Source organism: Pteropus alecto, unplaced genomic scaffold (assembly GCF_000325575.1).
Source record: "Pteropus alecto unplaced genomic scaffold, ASM32557v1 scaffold7, whole genome shotgun sequence".
Lineage (NCBI taxonomy): Eukaryota > Metazoa > Chordata > Mammalia > Chiroptera > Pteropodidae > Pteropus > Pteropus alecto.
In genome coordinates, this window is record NW_006494614.1 from 62,003,600 (window position 1) to 62,020,244 (window position 16,645).

The window sequence follows — 16,645 nt, forward strand, 5'->3', positions numbered from 1 at the left end:
GGGCACAGACACGGCCCCTCCCTCAAGGACCTGTCAGCCTGGGGCCCCCGGCCCCTCCTGCCTGTGTAACCTGGATTGTGACAGGTGCTTGGAAGGAGTGCTCTGCCCCTGAGCCAGTGTGACTGGGGTGGGGTCTGGCCAGGTTCCCTGAGGCTGGGACCTGAAGGATGCTATGTGGGATGGAGGGTAAGGAGACCCCAGAAAAGGTCAAGGTCTCTAACTCAAATAGCCCTCAGTGTTCCCCCTGCTCTGGGCAGCAGTGTCTTGGGGCATGAAGGCACGGTACAGAGTGTCCTTCCCCCAGGCCAGCACAAGCTTGGAGTGGCATCTTCGGGGCTGTGGAGGTGGGCATGGGGCTGTGTGTCCTTGGCCCCATCCACCCTTGGCTGGCCGCTCTGGCATCTGGCAGGGTGGGTGTGAGGTCCTTCCTGAGCTCTCCAGCCCTGCTCCAGCCAGGGCAGGCCTGAGCGTGATACCACCCCAGCACGTTGGCAGCCACTCTCATGTGACGTGCCGTTTCTATCGGTGACAAAAATCACAGGTTTGCCGAACACCACTGTGGTTTGGCGCCTATCTACGTCTCATGTAGAGGTTAGTGAAAATAAGGGTTGATTTCTCTCCGCAGGATCCCCTGACTGTACCCATGGGCTCAGGTTGGGGGTCCCTGTACCATTCTTACCCTCGGGAGCAAACGTCACCTTCGAAATTGGATGTTCCACCTCTATGTCCTGTGGCGAGTCCTGACCCCAGCCTTCTCTGCTGAATGCAGGCCCCTGGGGTCCTCTGGGCAGATTTTGGGGGTGTCCTGTAGAGGTTTGGGGCACAGCTTGGAAACACACTCCAGCTAAGGGGGGCCCCCTGGTCTGCTGAGCAAGCTTTCTGGGAAATCCTCATTCTGTGAGAGGGGCCCCGAGGGGCCTGGGCAAGGGGTACGGGTGCTGTTGTCATTAAACACAGGCTTTTGGCATTCACAGGAAGTGGAGGATGAACAGGGCAGCTGTGATTGTGCCAGGAGGAGACAGAGACCTCAGTAACCTCCCCCACCCCCACCCCAGGACAAAGGAAGGCTGGAGCTGCCTCATGCCAGGGTCACCCTTTGCTCCACTAATGCATGGCCTTATTTTTAATAGTTTTATTGAGATACAATTCACATAGCATACAATCTACCCATTTAAAGTGTACAATCCAATGATCTCTAGCGTATTCACAGAGTTGTGCATTAGAACATTTTTATCACCTCACGAAGAAACCCTGTACCTAGCTGTCATTTCCTTATCTCCCCTCCCCCAGCCCATGGCGACCACTAATCTGCTTTCTGTCTCTGTGGATTTACCCTTCATACAAACGGAATCATATAATATGTAGCCTTTTGTGACTGGCTCCTTTCACTCACCGTAATGTTTCTGAGGTTCATCCATATGTGATATGTCAGTGCGTCATTCCTTTTTAAGACTGAACAATATTCCAGTGTATGGAGAGACCACATTTGGTTTATCTAGTCATCCAGTGATGGACATTGGGTTGTTTCCATCTTTTGGCTTTTATGGTAATGCTGCTGAGAACACTTGAGTACACGTTTTTGTGTGGGATGTGTTTTCATTATCTCTTGGGTAGACACACCTGGAATGGATTTGCTGGGTCATATGGTTACGCTAGGTTTAATTGTTTGAGGAACTGCCAGACTGTTTCCTAAAGTGTCTGCACTATTTTACATTCCCATTCAGCTTCTTTCTAGAAAAGAGACTTCTGGAACCTGAGAAGTCCTTACGGGTCCCGCCTAGGGGTTTATTCCCGGTTGTGGTGAAGTCTGTGCTTGGAGAAAATCCTAATGGGATGGAGACAGCATTGATTTATGGAGCATACGATCTGCTGGCATGGGAATCACTCAGTGTCACCTATGCAGGGGGTTCCAACCACATTCCTGCCCCTTCGCCCTCCACCCCAAGCCCTGCTTTATAGTGGTGGTGGTCACAGAATGTCTTTCTGTTTCTGTAAATCTCAAATCTCAGCAGCTCGTGTTCTCTGTATATTTTCAGTCCCTGGCACACGGTGGGTAATTAGATACTGGTTAGGAGAATAAATAGGCATTTAGAGTAGGGGGTGTTATCCCCATGCTGCGAGAAGCTGAGGCTGGGAGCGGGGCGGAGCGAGGGGTCTTGAAGAAGCTCACAGCTGCGCAGTGACCGGTGATGGAGCTCTCTACATCAGAGGTCATTGTGATGTTACAGGACAAGCTGGCCCCAAGCATTCTCTCATTCTTCTCAGAGAGGACAGATTCTGGGGGACCTCCATGAGGCAATGACAGGCACCAGGGGGCACCTCGACGGGGCTGTAGCAGGCACCTGAGAGCCTCCACGAAGATAAAAGCTCACATGGGGGATACGGCACTCGCTCTTGGGGAGCCGCTCCAGGTTCTTAGGTCCAATCACAGTCTCGTTACAGCGCTGCAGGTTAGGAACCATTATCATCACCATTTACAGGTGTGGAACTGAGGGTAAGTCAGTCACCCAGCCTCACAGTTAATGCGGGGCTGGGCTTGAACCCAAAGGGTCTAGCAAGTGTCCTGCCCTTACTCCTCGCTTTCTCTGCTGGCCCCTTTGGAACAGGGGCCTCACACAGAGGCCTCGGCCCTCCCCCTGCTCTGTAGGGTTGTCTGGCCAGCAATGCCTACACTGAGGCCTGCGGAGGTCTCACTGGGGGCCAGAGATAGCCTTGGGGAAGTTTGGAGCCACTCTGTATGTTTCCGAGTGGATGTGTATTTTTTCCTGTGATGATGGCTCATAAGTCGTATCATAAATCCTCCACCTGAATGCAGGTCTTGGGGCCAAAGGCTGGACCCCCAGCCACAGCGAGATGAGAGGGCTGATGAGGGTAAGGCTTCCTGGGAGAGTATGAGGTAGAGGCCGCTGTGCGAAGAGAAGGTGGACGCTGGACCCACAGGCAGATTTTCAGCCACAGGATCATTGGTCTTCAAAAAACAATGTGAAAGAGAAAATGATTGTTGGTTCTAAAATAAGAATCACCTGAGAGGTTTTAAAACCCTCTGCTGCCTGGGCCTTACCCTGACCCGTTGAATCTGTGACTCTGGGCAGATCAGCGTCAGTGATTCTTTGCCAAAGTTCCCCAGGTGATTCTAATGGGAGTACCTGGATCCTTGACCTTGAGTGGCATCGGGGTCACCTGGAGGGCATGTTACATTTCCGGTTGTGTGCCCACCCCTGGAGTTTCAGTGGGTCTGGGGTGAGCCAGAGAATCAACATTTCACAAGTTCCCAGGTGATTCTGATGCTACCTGCCAGGAGAACCACAGCATAGAGTAGCAACAGCCACCACTATTTACTGGGGGCCGTCCAGGTGCCTCCCTCTGTGCCTGTTCACTCATCAGAGCACCGAGGCCTCCTGATGTATTTATTTTTGTTATTTTTTTAATTGGGGTGACACTGATTACCTCCTGATGTGTTTAAACACACAGCGGTTGCCAAGTGCGGCACCATCCTAAAGTGCTTTGCAAATATGAATCATTTATTCCTCGCAAAGCCAGTGGGGTGGATATTGTCATTGTCCTCATTTCACAGAAGGGGAGACTGAGGCATGGTGAAGTTAGGTCAGTTGTGCAAGCTTTCACTGCTGTTGTCAGCCTGGCTCTAGCTCCTGGCTCTGTCCCTTCACTGTGCTCCTCTTATAGCTCAGATGGAAATAATTTTTATCCTCATTTTGCAGATGAGGAAATTGAGGCTCAGAGCTAAGTGAGGAAGTCTGTCTGGGTCACAAGGCCAGGATTCGAACCCAGATCTGCCTGACTTCTGACCACTCTGGTAAAGGGCCCTCTCCTGTGAGAGGGGCTCCCTCACTTCCTCTTCCCACTCCTGTCCCATGCTCCCTGTTGCCCCCACCTCAGACAACTGATGAGCCTCGGTGCCCACTAAGTGACCAGAGAGGGGAAGGTAGGTCCAGGGAAGGTGTCCCCTGTTGGCAGGATACAGAGTAGCATCCTCTCTGTGCTGTGGTTCTGTTTCCTGCCTCCCCTGTTCACTCCCAAAGGGAGAATCGGGGAGGGGAAACAGGGGATGGAGGAATCTGGGGTTGGGGGGACAAGGGTGGTCCTTGCTTACTGAAGACATGGGGCTGAAACTTCAAAGCTGGAGGAAGGAACACCCAGGTCTCCTCAGTCCACACATCTGAACCGTTCACTGTGGGGAGAAGACAGGGCGTGACATCGGTGGGGTTAGAAGAAGCAGCAGGCCTCCTCCAAGCGAAACCCAGCATCCTCCCCTCGCCTGGTTACCAGCTCCCAATGCTGGGCGCAGAACCACCATCTCGGGGGGACCTTCATTTCAAACGAGTTTTCCTGCCACGGGCCTCCCTGCCATCCTGTGTGAGCGAGCCTGTGTGCACGCGGACAGGGGCAGCACCGGGCTGGTGGAGGTGTGGTGAGATCGGAGCTGGAGTCTGCTTTCCAGGATGTTGACTTCACCCCTCCCTATTTGCGGGGAGCAGTAGAGAATAATTGTCTGGATATGGACTTGGGAATCAGACGCACTTGACCGGGGTCCTAGCTCAGCAGCTTCCTCAACATCACAACTTTGGGCAAGTGACTTAACTTCACTGCACCTCTGTCTGCATCTGTAAAATGGGTAGAATGATGTAATAATGTCCCCCTTATGGGTTATTGTGAGAACTCTGTGAATGGCCTACAGAAGCCCTTAGCGTGGCACAGATACACTAATCAGTCAGCAGTCCTGGGTGTGTCATTCCTCCTGGCAGATGAGTGAGGCTCCCTGGTGAGGTCGGGGTGATGAGATAAGTAGAATTAGTCACCCCAGGGAGTGTGGCTCAGAGAGAACAATACGGGGCCACCACACTCCCAGAAGAGGGGACACTCGACTGGGGTCTACAGACAAGCCACTTCTTCTCAGACTTATCCTGGACTAGCACTGACTAGCCAACAGCACCGGGTGTGGGCCTCCCCTAAGACGAGGATGAGGAGGAGTCGGAGGCTGACTCCCAGAGGCCACTTTTAGCTCTGGAATAGCCAAGTGGAGAGGGTCTGATCTCCTCCACTTGGACAAGTCACCTCGTGGCCTTGGACAAGTCACTTTTCCTCTCGGAGCCCCCGTGTGCCATTGTAAAGTGGCAGCGCTGGCACCCCACATTCAGCAAATGTCAGCCGATGGTGCCCTCCAGACGAGGCAGCCGTGTCTGCTGACCGGGCCACCCAGGAGGGTTTCCAGGTGCCTCCAAACTGAGAAGGCCACCAATGCACGGAGGTTTTAAAGATAAATATGTTTGATTTGAAACAGTATTCTTTATTCTGAAATTAGGCCCATTTTTTTCCCCCTCTGATGTGAAAAAGACTCTCCCTTTATTCATAACCGCCCAAATCTGGAAGTAACAAAGATGCCCTTCAGTACATGAATGGATGAACAAACCACGGTCCGTGTCCCCAGAAAGATGCGGAGGAACCTTTGATGCGTGTTGCTAACTCAAGGCGGTCAGTCTGAGAAGGCTACTTCCCGAATGATTGCGACTCCGACATCCTGGAAAAGGCAACAGTGTGGAGACAATGAAAAGATCAGTGGTTGCCAGGGGTTGGGGGGAAGGAGGGGTGCATAGGTGGAGCACGGAGGATTTTTAGGGCAGTGAAGCTATTTTGTATGATACTGTAATGGTGGATCCATGTCATCATATACTTGTCCAAATGCGTAGAATGTGTGACACCAGGAGTGACCCGGATGTAAACTGTGGCTTGTAGTTAATAACGTGTGTTGGCTCATCGGTGGTAACAAGTGCACTGCACTAATACAAGGAAACAGAAGCACGTGTGTATCGGGCGGTAAGGGGTCAACTGTGGGGAATCTTGGTACTTTCCGCTCAATTTTTCTGTAACCCTAAAACTCTAAAAAGTAGTCTATTCTTTTATAAAAGAAAAAGAGTTTTGTTTTGTTTTGTTTTTAAAGCCCTTCCTGTGATGAAAGATGTGGAGCATGGTGAGGGGGTCAACCCCAAGATGCTAACCTGGAATTGGTGTGCCAGGTGCCACTTAGGTGCTGGTTGGCGCTGCCTTGTAAGCCTGGTCCCCTCAGCCTTAGAGACCCCCCCACACACACATAGGTAGTGGGTAGGGGAGGTGGGCACACCTGGGCAGCGCTGAGGATGATGGTATTTGCTGCTTCCTGCTGGAGTATGCTTTGACCCTCAACTCCTGCCAACCCTAGGGTAGCTTCCTATGTAGTGTGCTGTTCTCAGCGAGGGAGTTGCTATCATCTGCCCGAGATAACTGTGGTCTCTCACGGTCACTTCCTGCCTTGAATCTGCATGTGTCTGAGGCCTTCCTTGGGAAGCTTCGCCCTTCTGCCTCCCCCTTGCCAGGAGACCACCGACCTGCCACTGCTGCCCCCTCCTTCTGGCTTTCCCCGCCAGCCGTTGAAATACATGGACTGGGCATTCAATACCAGTGTCCTCTGAGGAGCAGGACTTTGCATGGGCGCCCCAGTTCAGATCCCCCCCCACCACAAGGCACAGATCCTCTCTGAACTTTGGTTTCCACAGCTGGAAAAATAAGGATAACATCACTATGGTGAGAATTTTCTTGTGAAGGTGTCTTTCCTCCCATCCCCCTTTAAAGTTCTTATTCTTTATCAAGAAAGCATGTGCCCCTAGTTTAAGATGTCAGCTAGTGCTAAAAACAAAATAGTGCTTAGAACAGAAATCAGCAGGACCCTGGCCCCCTCCATCGGCCGAGACTCAGAACTAGAGCTGTGAACTCTTCCAGCTGCGTCTTCAGAAACTTAACTTCTAAGCTGCTACACATAGGAACTGAACTGCTTTCTCGGTTCACAGTCACTTCTAGCCATTATCTATTGACTTTCTACTACGGTAGATGAAGATTTCCAGTCCTTTAGAACCCTCTTCCCTTCCTTAACCATTCCAGTATTATGTCGCAATTTTTTTTAACCATAGTCATTTTTTTTCATTATTAAAAAACTAAGTATTGCTTACTATTGAGCCAATTAAATGTCTGATTCTATATACTTTTTATGTACAACTTGAATTAGTAATCGCCTCATTCTTTTCAATTGTATAGTTTTCTTTAAGTCACTGGTTAATTCTTTCTCTACCTCCCAAAATTTCAGGAAAATACGGTGCAACTTTTCACATAAACAAAGCCACCAGATTCTCTACAAATAATATATACTTACTTTTAATATATTTGTATATTTTCCTTTAGTTATTAATACTGTTTTTGCATGTTTGAAAGTTGCTAAAAGATTAAATCTTATATAAATTCTGGTAACTATGGTGACAGATGTTAACTAGACTTATCATCGTGATCATTTTGCAATACATGTAAACATCAAATTAGTATGTTGTACACCTGAAACATTTGTCATATATCAATTATATCTGTTTTTGAAAAAAACAATATAATTTTAAAACTGGCAATATAGCAACTCATTTTGAAAAATGAGTCATTTACAACTTAAAACCAAATTTTGTTTTTAAGTCTATTTGTTTTGGAGTAAATTTTACTGGCTTTATTTTGTGGTCTGTTTGTTTCAAATAAAGATAAAAAGGCTTCCTCCTAAGTAGTTCGTTAAAACTTACCCACATTTCTTCCAGAAATTCCCCCTCTGCTTCCTGCAAATTCTCTTTACTTCTCCTGTGTTGGATCTCCCTATGCCTTCCCCTTTCTTGGTTTACTCCCTCATTTTGGTGGAGCACATCCTGTAGTATCTTCCTGAGAAAAAGTTGCATGGAAGATACAGCTTTTGTGGCTTTATTACTTGACTGATAAATTGATTGAATTCTAGATTTAAAATCGTTTTTGTTCAGAAATTGAGGGGAGCAGTTTCCCACTGACTTACAGGTTTTGGTGTTGCTATTGAGAACTCTCATGCCGTTCCGATTGTCAGCCCTTCATGTGTATTTCTCTTTTTTTCTAGAGGTGTTTGCGATATTTGCTCATTGGAGTTCTGAAATTTCACGATGCCATGTTTTAGTATGGCAGTTTTCCTCTATTGTGTAGGGTATTATGAGGCCCTGCAGCCTAGACACTCACATTCGTCAATTCTGGGACACTTCTCTATTTTATACCTTTGGTGATTTTCCTTCATTGACCTCTGGAACTTCTAATATATAGATTTGGGGTCTTCCAGGTGACTTATGGATGACTTCAATATTCTTCTCACTCTCACTATTTTGTCCACCTCTCGTTTTTGTTTTAGTTTTTGAAAGATTTTCTTGTATTTTTCTTCCAACTCAGTTGCCAAAATTATTTTAGCCATTATACTTTTAATTTCTGGGCGCCCTTTTTCTCTGACTTTTCCTTTTTTATTTTATTTGATTCTTTTTGTGGATGCAATATCCGATCTAAGGGCTTGATTTTTGGCTTCCTTGATGTCTTTTTCCACACCTTGCATTTTTCATTATTCCTCCAAATTCTTTTTCCCCATTTGTATATTTTGGTCTCTCTCTTCCTTGTCGAAGGCTTTCTCCAAATGTCTCATGACCCTTGGCTATTTGTTTATTAAACTAAGATGCCAAAAAACTGATTGGAAGTTCTGTGTGTGGCAGCCTTCACTCCTGGCTCAGGTGTAATAATACCGGCTGGATTGGCCAGGGGAGTGGGCAAGGTCTCTGTTTAGAACCGAGGATAGTTTTGTGTCTGGTCCATGCCTTACCCCTCCCTCCTCTCTGTCTGGTGTCCCTTGGGCACAATCTTCTATTTCTCCAGAAACTTTCTTCCTATGTCCTATAGGAGGGAAGAAGACTCTTTTAAAATGTATCGTTTGTGTGTTCTCAGCAATCTGCTTTTTCATCCTTTCTCTTGGTTTGTCCTAACTCATGCTTCTTATTTATATAGTTACTTCGCCTGGCTAGAGACTGAGAATCCTGTGCTAGGGCTGCCATAGCGGAATATCACAGACTGGGGAGCTTTAACCAACAGATATCTATTGTCTCACAGTTAAGGGTGTTGGCAAGGTTGGTTTTTTTTTTTTTTTTGAGGCCTTTCTTTGTGGCTTACAGATGGCCACTCTCTTGCTGACCTTCACACAGTTGTCCCTCTGTGTGTATGCCCTGATGTCACTTCTTATAGGAACATCAGTCATATTGGGTTAGGACCCACCCTTATGGCCTCTTTTTTTTAATTGTGGTAAAATATACAACATGAAATTCATCATCTTAACCATCTTTAAATGTATAGTTCACTGGTATTAAATATATTCATAATGTTGTGCAGCCATCACCACCATCTCCAGAAAGCTTTTTCTATCTCCAGAAAGCTTTTCATCTTGTGAAACTGAAATTCTCTACCCATTACACAATAATTCCCCGTTCCCCCTCCCCCTAAGCTCTGGCACCATCTTCCTACTCTCTGTGCTACTCTAAGTAGCTCATGTAAGTGGAATCATACAGTAATTGTCTTTTTGTATCTGGCTTATTTTCCTTAGCATAATGTCCCCAAGTTCATTTGTGTTGTAGCATATAATGGAATTTACTTCCTTTTTAAGGCTGAATAATACACTGTTGTATGGATGGACACATTTGCTTTATCCATTTATCTGTCCATGGACACTTGGGTTGCTTGCACTTGTTCGCTGTTGTGAATAATGGTATGCAAATAGCTCATTGAGACTTCGCTTTCAGTCTTTTGGATATGTATCCAGAAGTGGAATTGCTGGATCACATTAAACATCTCTTTAATTTCTTGAGAAACTGTCAGACTTTCCCACAGCAACTGAACCATTTTATATTCCCATCAACAGTACACAGTTTCCTGTTTCTCCACAGCCTCTCCAGCACTTGTTGTTTCTTGTTTTTTGTTTGTTTGTTTGTTTTGTTTTGTTTTAGTAGCCATCCTAAGTGGGTGTGAGGTGGTACTGAGTATGGATTTGATTTGCATTTTCTCGTGATCAGTTGATGTTGAGTATCTTTTTATGTGCTCATTTCCTAACTATCTCATTTTTCCTTAATCATCTCTTTAAAAACCCTGTCTCCAAATATGATTACATTCTAAGGTCCTAGGGGTTAGGACTGAAACATATGGATTTGGAGGGGACACACCTCATCTTATAACAAATTCCGGTAGCCATAACTCTTCATAGCCCAGCTAACACAGATTTTTTTAAACGACATTTTCTGGTTTGGGAGATGATGCGGTCACTCTTACTTAGTCTTTTCTGAGGGCAATTTATCAAAAACCTTTAAAAAAAATCTTCCTTTTGACCAAGCAATTTTATTCTAGGAATTTATCCAAAGGATATGACTTAACATTATGTACAAAGATTAGCTATCAAAAATATGGAATGACCTAAGTATCCTGCAGGACAGGGTTGGCTTGTAATTTATACGATTGGGGAACATTTGTGTATTGGACTAGTTGCAAACATTATTAATGATATAGAAAAGGTGGAGAGAGGTCCAGGATATGGTGTAAAGCAAGGAAGGTTCCAGAACATAGTATGTCTACCTGCACTATGATGCTGCTCTCCTGGCTCTGCTGCCCAGGAGCTGAGTGACCTTGGACTAGTCACTTTGCCTCCCGGTCTTCCTTTACCACACCCCTAACACCCGGGGACGCCCTCAGGAGGGAGAAGAATCACCTGAGGGCTGTGACAAGTACAGATCACCTATCCATCCTGATTCTGTAGGTTAAAGTTGGGGCCTGGGAATGTGTTTTTCTCCCTATCTCTCATTTTTTAATACGAATGCAACAGGTGACTCATCTTCAGTGACACTGGGAAGCAGTAGCTTCTTCATCAGTCATTTCAGAGGCCTGCTGGGCTTGGAGTTCTGGGGTTGGTTGACCCTTGTGCTATGATATTGCTGTGGCCATGTTTTTAACTCTGGACCAAGCTCACTCTGCCATTTGTGTCCAGAAACTCTGGGAAAACCACGTCCTAGTTGAAGTGTGAGGCAAAAGAATTGATGAAGTACTGCTCGGTGCTTCCTCGCGCTGGTCAGACAGCCCCGCTGCCCATTGTTGGTGGCGTTGGCTGGCACTAGGCCACCCAGCCTGGCTGGGATGCAGGGATGGAGGAGGCTCTGCCTCCCACCCCAGGTATGAAGGGCAGCTGCAGGTGAGGCAGAAAGGTAGGCATGCAGGGTGTTGAGTCCACTTGCAAAAAACGGGGCCTAGAGCTTTGTAAATGCTGTCCATTACCCTCATGGGGAGATGCCATTCAATGTGGGGTCCTCATGGCCAAGTCTGACATGCGCCTAGACCCTATTGCTACAAGGGGTCCAGAGGCCATTGCTTTTGGCTGGGCGTCTCCAAGTTGATGCTATTCTAGCTTTGGACTCTGGCATATAGTGAGGCTGCGTTTTCCATGAGGCTGATCCTCTGGGAATGTGATAAAGGCTTCAGAAGCTCAGCTGATGGGTGGGGGTTGCAGAGGAGGTAAGTAAGTGTGTGAGATGTGCAGGGCCCTAGAGAGATGTGTATCACTTGGCAGAGCCGACTGTCCACTCTACTCAAGATGCCAGGAGCTGAGGCTCAGGCTGGATCTTAGCTGGCTGAGCAGTGTGGGCCAAGCTAGCCAGGTTGCACTCTGGCTGCGGCTCTGGGTTTCAGATTTGGACCCTGGTGTTTCCTGAACCAGACAGCACTGGTGACCACACAAGCCAGGTGCTGTGCCAAGTGCTGGAGTGAGTGTCTAGTGGACCTCAGAGTGGGGTCCCTTAAGCACAGCATTGGCCTCACCTGGGAGCTCACTAGGAATGCAGATTCCTGGGCTGCACGCGCCTCCCCCCTGCCCCTGGGTCAGAAATTTGGGTTTTAACATGTCTAGTAGGGGATTCTGATTCTGTTGAAGTGTGAGACCCACTGGTGGTCTCGTCTCGTCTGCTCTTCTCCACTGTCTGTATCATTCTAGTCGGTGTTGACGGGTGAGGTTCAGAGAGGTTTGTTTCCTCACCCAAGTCTACTCGGAGCTCCTGTTGTCTCCCCGCTAAGCTGGCCTGCATGCTCTCCTGCCCTGTACCACCCTGTGCTGAGGAGCCGTGCGGCAGAGCTGCCCAGGCCAGTCATAGCAGAGCTGATTTGGACAGTGTTTTTGTATATCAAAATCCATTTTCTTATTGACGTCAGTTATGAAATCGGATATGTTAACACCATGGGCGAAAATGCAAATACGAGACTGCAAACTCTGGGCAGGGAAGGCTTAGCCTCCCCCGACATGCCTAGTGCTCGATGTGTGTATGTTACAGAATTTGAACCTAGTGGGTAGGTAGGTATGGTTATCCCCATTACACAGGTGAATAAAACTGAGGTCTGAGAAGTGAAGTGAGGTCCCCCAGTTGTAGGTGCCGTGCTCCCAAAGCTCCAACACCTCCAGGTGGGCCTTCCCAACAAGACCCCGTTAGCCACAGGGGTTTGTTTTATTTTATTGATTGATTGATTGATTGATTGATTTGGCGAGGCAACCCTTGGTTGACCTCACAGATTGCAAGGACCCTGTCAACTTACAATCTCTTATGTTTTTTTATTTTTTATACCTACAGCACCTGGTCTTCCTAGGTGGTCTCCCATCCAAGTACTAACCGGACCCGAACCTGCTTAGCTTCTGAGATCAGATGGGATCGGGCTCGTTCAGGGTGGCATGGCGCTCCATCACAGCAGTTTGTTTAAAGCCCACATCCCCGACTGTACTTCAAATGCCCCTAGAACTTGATCAGCTCTTCTTTTATTCTAGTTTTGGCAATTTGAAATTCCTTGTGTATAATTTTTTCACTCTGCTTCCATTCATTTCTCTGTTACCAATCATATCTATTTTGAAAAATTGATATGAAATCCACATAATGTAAAACTAATTATTTTAAAGTGAACAATTCAATGGCATCTAACACATTCACAATGTTGTGCAACCACCGCCTCTAGTTCCAAACCATTTTCATCATCCCATAGGAGATGAAAATGCCGTCACTCCCTTTCCCCCTCCCCCAGCCCTGGCAACTGCCAGTCGGCTTTGTCTCTGTGGATTTACCCATTCAGGACAAGAAGTAATGTACATATTTTTAAATGAGGCCTTTCTGTACAGGTTCTTTCTCCTTGCTGGTCACCCTTGCCTAGGCTCTAGGCACACTCTGTGTGCACATTTTGACTCTCTGCAGTGTCAGCTAATCCACAAGGGATCTCCAGAGTCACAGAATTCAGGAATAAGTTGCTAAGTGGTTGCCCTCGCTTCACTGATATGGAAGCTGAGGCTCAGAGAGGCTGCGGTTTGTCCTGGTCACTGAGCTTTTCAAGAATATGGTTGGGTGGCTTGTGGAAAGCCAGGGTGGCAGGACACGAGAGCTCAGGGAGAGTGCGAGAGACACCAAATCCCGAATCTGGAACATTTGCTCCACCCACTCTGTCACTCAGAGCATGCTAATGTTTGCCTTTGGTCTTTTATATGATATACTCTGTGCTCCCAGATCTGGGAGGCAGGAATGATGATATCCAGCTGGTGGGGCTGTGTGGATTCAGTGATCTGGCACAGAGAGACCGGTATCCTGACACCTCCCCTTTATCACCTCTTTATCTGAGGGAGGATATGGAGGAGCTCAGATTTTGGGGGAGCCTGCCTGCAAATCTCTCAGGATTCAGAGGTGTGGGTCCAGCCTGGCAGCTTTCCAGGACTGAGTAGGCAGAAGAGCACTGGGTACAAGACTGAGATTAGCGTTGAGTGGGGGAGGGAGGAAGAGGTGTGGTGTGGGAGGATGGTGAGCCCTGGATTCAGGCTCTGCCTCAGGTGACAGCCCTGGGTTCAAATCCTACCCTTTCTACCTTCTGGCTGTGTTTGTTTTGGGTGAGCCACAGCCCCTCTCTGAGCCTCGGTTTCCTTACCCGAGAAATGAGGTACTATTTACTCCTTAAAGTTTTGGTGACAGTGACTAATAACGGTTAACTGAGTGTTAACACCTGCCAGCGTTTTACATCAATTACCTCATTTTATCCGCGCCAACCACCTTCCCTATTTTACAGATGAGGAAACTGAGGCACAGAGAAGTTAAAGCATGTTCCCAAGGTCACAGATCCAGAAATTGTGGAGTCGGGGCTCAAACCCCACTCCTGACTCCTCTGAGCCCCTGTGCCTCACGACCCCCCACCCCGGGCCATGCGTGAAGCTCCCGTGAGCACCTTCACTTCTTTTTTTAAATTGTGGCAAAATATACATAACATGAAATTTACTATCTTAGTCATTTCGAAGTGTACAATTCGGTGGTATGAAGTACATTCACGTTGTTGTGTAACCATCACCACCATCCTTCTCCAGAATTTTTCCGTTTTCCCAAACTACTTTCTGTCTCAGAGTTTGACTCCTCTAGAGGCCGCATATAAATGGAATCTTACAGTGTTTGTCCTTTTGTGATTGGCTTATTTCACTGAGCATAATATCCTCAAGGCCCATCCACGTTGTAGTGTACGTCAGGATTTCCTTCCTTTTTAAGGCCGAATAATACTCCTTTGTCTGATAGACCCTGTTTCGTTCATTATGCCTTCATTCTTTAACTTCTTTTCATCCTAATCTGCAAGCCCAGCCTTCCTTGAGAGGAAGTGGAGGTGCTGGGGGTGAGGTGGTTAGTCTCCTTCCTTTGCAGGGTGGTCCTCAGTTTGGGAGGGGGCTACCATCTTTAGTACCCCTGCATTGGCGAAACTTGGAGTGCCATCTTGGGAAGTCCCAGCTGGAGTGACCAGATTCAGTAAAAAACATATGGTATGCCCAGTTTTAAATTTGAATTTCTAGTATAAGTATGTCCCATATACGAAAAAATTATTAGTTCATATGACACTCAGATTAACTCTGCATCCTGTGTTTTATATGACAGCCCCATCCCCAATCCACAAGTAGAAGGTACAGTAAGCCAGGGGTGAACTTTGGGGATGAGACTCCCGACAATGGCATCTTGTTCCCCGGCTTGAGGGGGCCACAGGAAGGCCTCTGTCCAGGCAGCAGTCTGGGTTTCTTAAAGGGCCAGCTTCCTTAAAGGACCACTCCATGCCCAGGTCGGAGGGTGCAGAGCCATCAGACTATAGAGCCTAGTATCCTTCTCACAGCCCTGGGCTGATACAAATCTTGTGGTCTCTGCCTAGCATGGGCCACACGAGGAGGATGCTAAGTGGCACAGAATCAGCCACTGCCTTTGCCTGCTCCTCTACAACTGTCTCTCACTTACAGCTAGGTTGGCTGACTTGGGGAGGGGATGCAGTGGAGGCAAGTACACAGCCTCCTGGAGGAGAAGGTGCCCACTGCTCAGCACAGGCCACCATGACCGGAAGCAGGAGAGCCCTTGGTCAGGGCAGGGTGAGAGGAGGGACGAGTGTGCATGGCATTTCCCAAAAGTCACAGGTACAGTGTTGATGGCAGTGGGCCTACTTCCTGCCTTAGCTGCCTTACCCAGTAGCCCCTTGCCCCAGCTTTGGGGGTATGGAAGTCAAATTCTGTGGTGATCCCTGAACAATCAGGCTGGAGCCAGTGTCCAGCTGCGTCTACCATCTCCTGTCTCCTCCTGTGCCCTCTCCCTCAACAAATCAGGTTCACGAGGATGCTGGTGCCAGGCTCTGCTCCTAGAAAACACCGGGGTCGTGGGGCACTTTTTAAATGGACAGGCTGCTTTCTGCTGTAGCAGAGGGCTCTCAGGTTTTTTGTCCTCAGGGCCCTGGCCAATTCTGGGCCATTTGCACATCATCTTCACAGTGCTGGGCACATGTCAGGTGGAGAATGAGTTGTCTAGAACATGAAGCCCGTTCCCCTGGGGAGCTTGTGATCTGGTTGAGCAGGGAAGGTACATTACAAAACCCTGGAAGCACCTGGGCACGCTCCTGAGTCCGTGCATGTAGTTTTGGACGTGGTCTCCGATGCAGTGGGTCCTGGATAGGGAGTCCTGTGGGCTAGTGTGCTCTAAGCCAGGGGTCCCCAACCCCCAGGCTGGGGACCGGTACCAGTCCGTGGCCTGTTATGAGCTGGGCCGCACGGCAGTAGGTGAGCAGCACAAGCAAGCGAAGCTTCATCTGTATTTGCAGCCGCTCCCCAGCGCTAGCGTCACCGCCTCAGCTCCACCTCAACCGTCAGGCATTAGATTCTCACAGGAGCACCGGTCCCTGGTGCCAAAAAGGTTGGGGACCGCTGCTCTAAGCTGTTGCTGAGATGGAGGTGTGAGCTGAGTTGGGTTGGGTGGGATTTGAATGGTAAAAGTGGGGATTTTGAGTAAAGACAGGCTGTGTGGATGAGGTCTCAGAGACAGAAAAGCCCATGAGAAGTTAGGACCGGTTCTGACTTGGGGGTGATGGCAGCAGGGAATGTTGACACATGATCTCAGTGACTGAGATCATTTGAGACTATATATTTGGACTCCACATTTAGTTTGGATTTTCCCTCCAGAACAGAGCATGTAAATGAAGATGGCCTGAGTGGAAAACAGTAGGGAGTAGTGGGGAGTGGGGCAAACTGGATGGGACATGCATACCTAGGGGAGGCAGCTGGCCAGACTCCAGTCCTTTTAGCTAACTGAATATAAAGATCCCGGGTTGTCAAAGCTTTTAATTTTTAGGAGAGTCAAGAGATTTGAACTTTTATGTGGAATCTCTTGATTTTGAAATGTCGACAATTCCAATTTTTTATAAAAATGCTGTGTGAGACAAAACTTGTGTATTGTCAAGT

The 16,645-nt window shown here is 48.0% G+C and overlaps 1 protein-coding gene and 1 pseudogene across 1 annotated transcript in view; one reads left to right on the plus strand and one right to left on the minus strand.

The window, feature by feature from the left end:
* JPH3 (junctophilin 3) overlaps positions 1–16,645 on the plus strand; it is a 91,947-nt gene that overhangs the window by 18,749 nt on the left and 56,553 nt on the right. The window lies entirely within an intron of this gene.
* On the minus strand, positions 12,495–12,613 carry LOC112474943 (annotated as a pseudogene).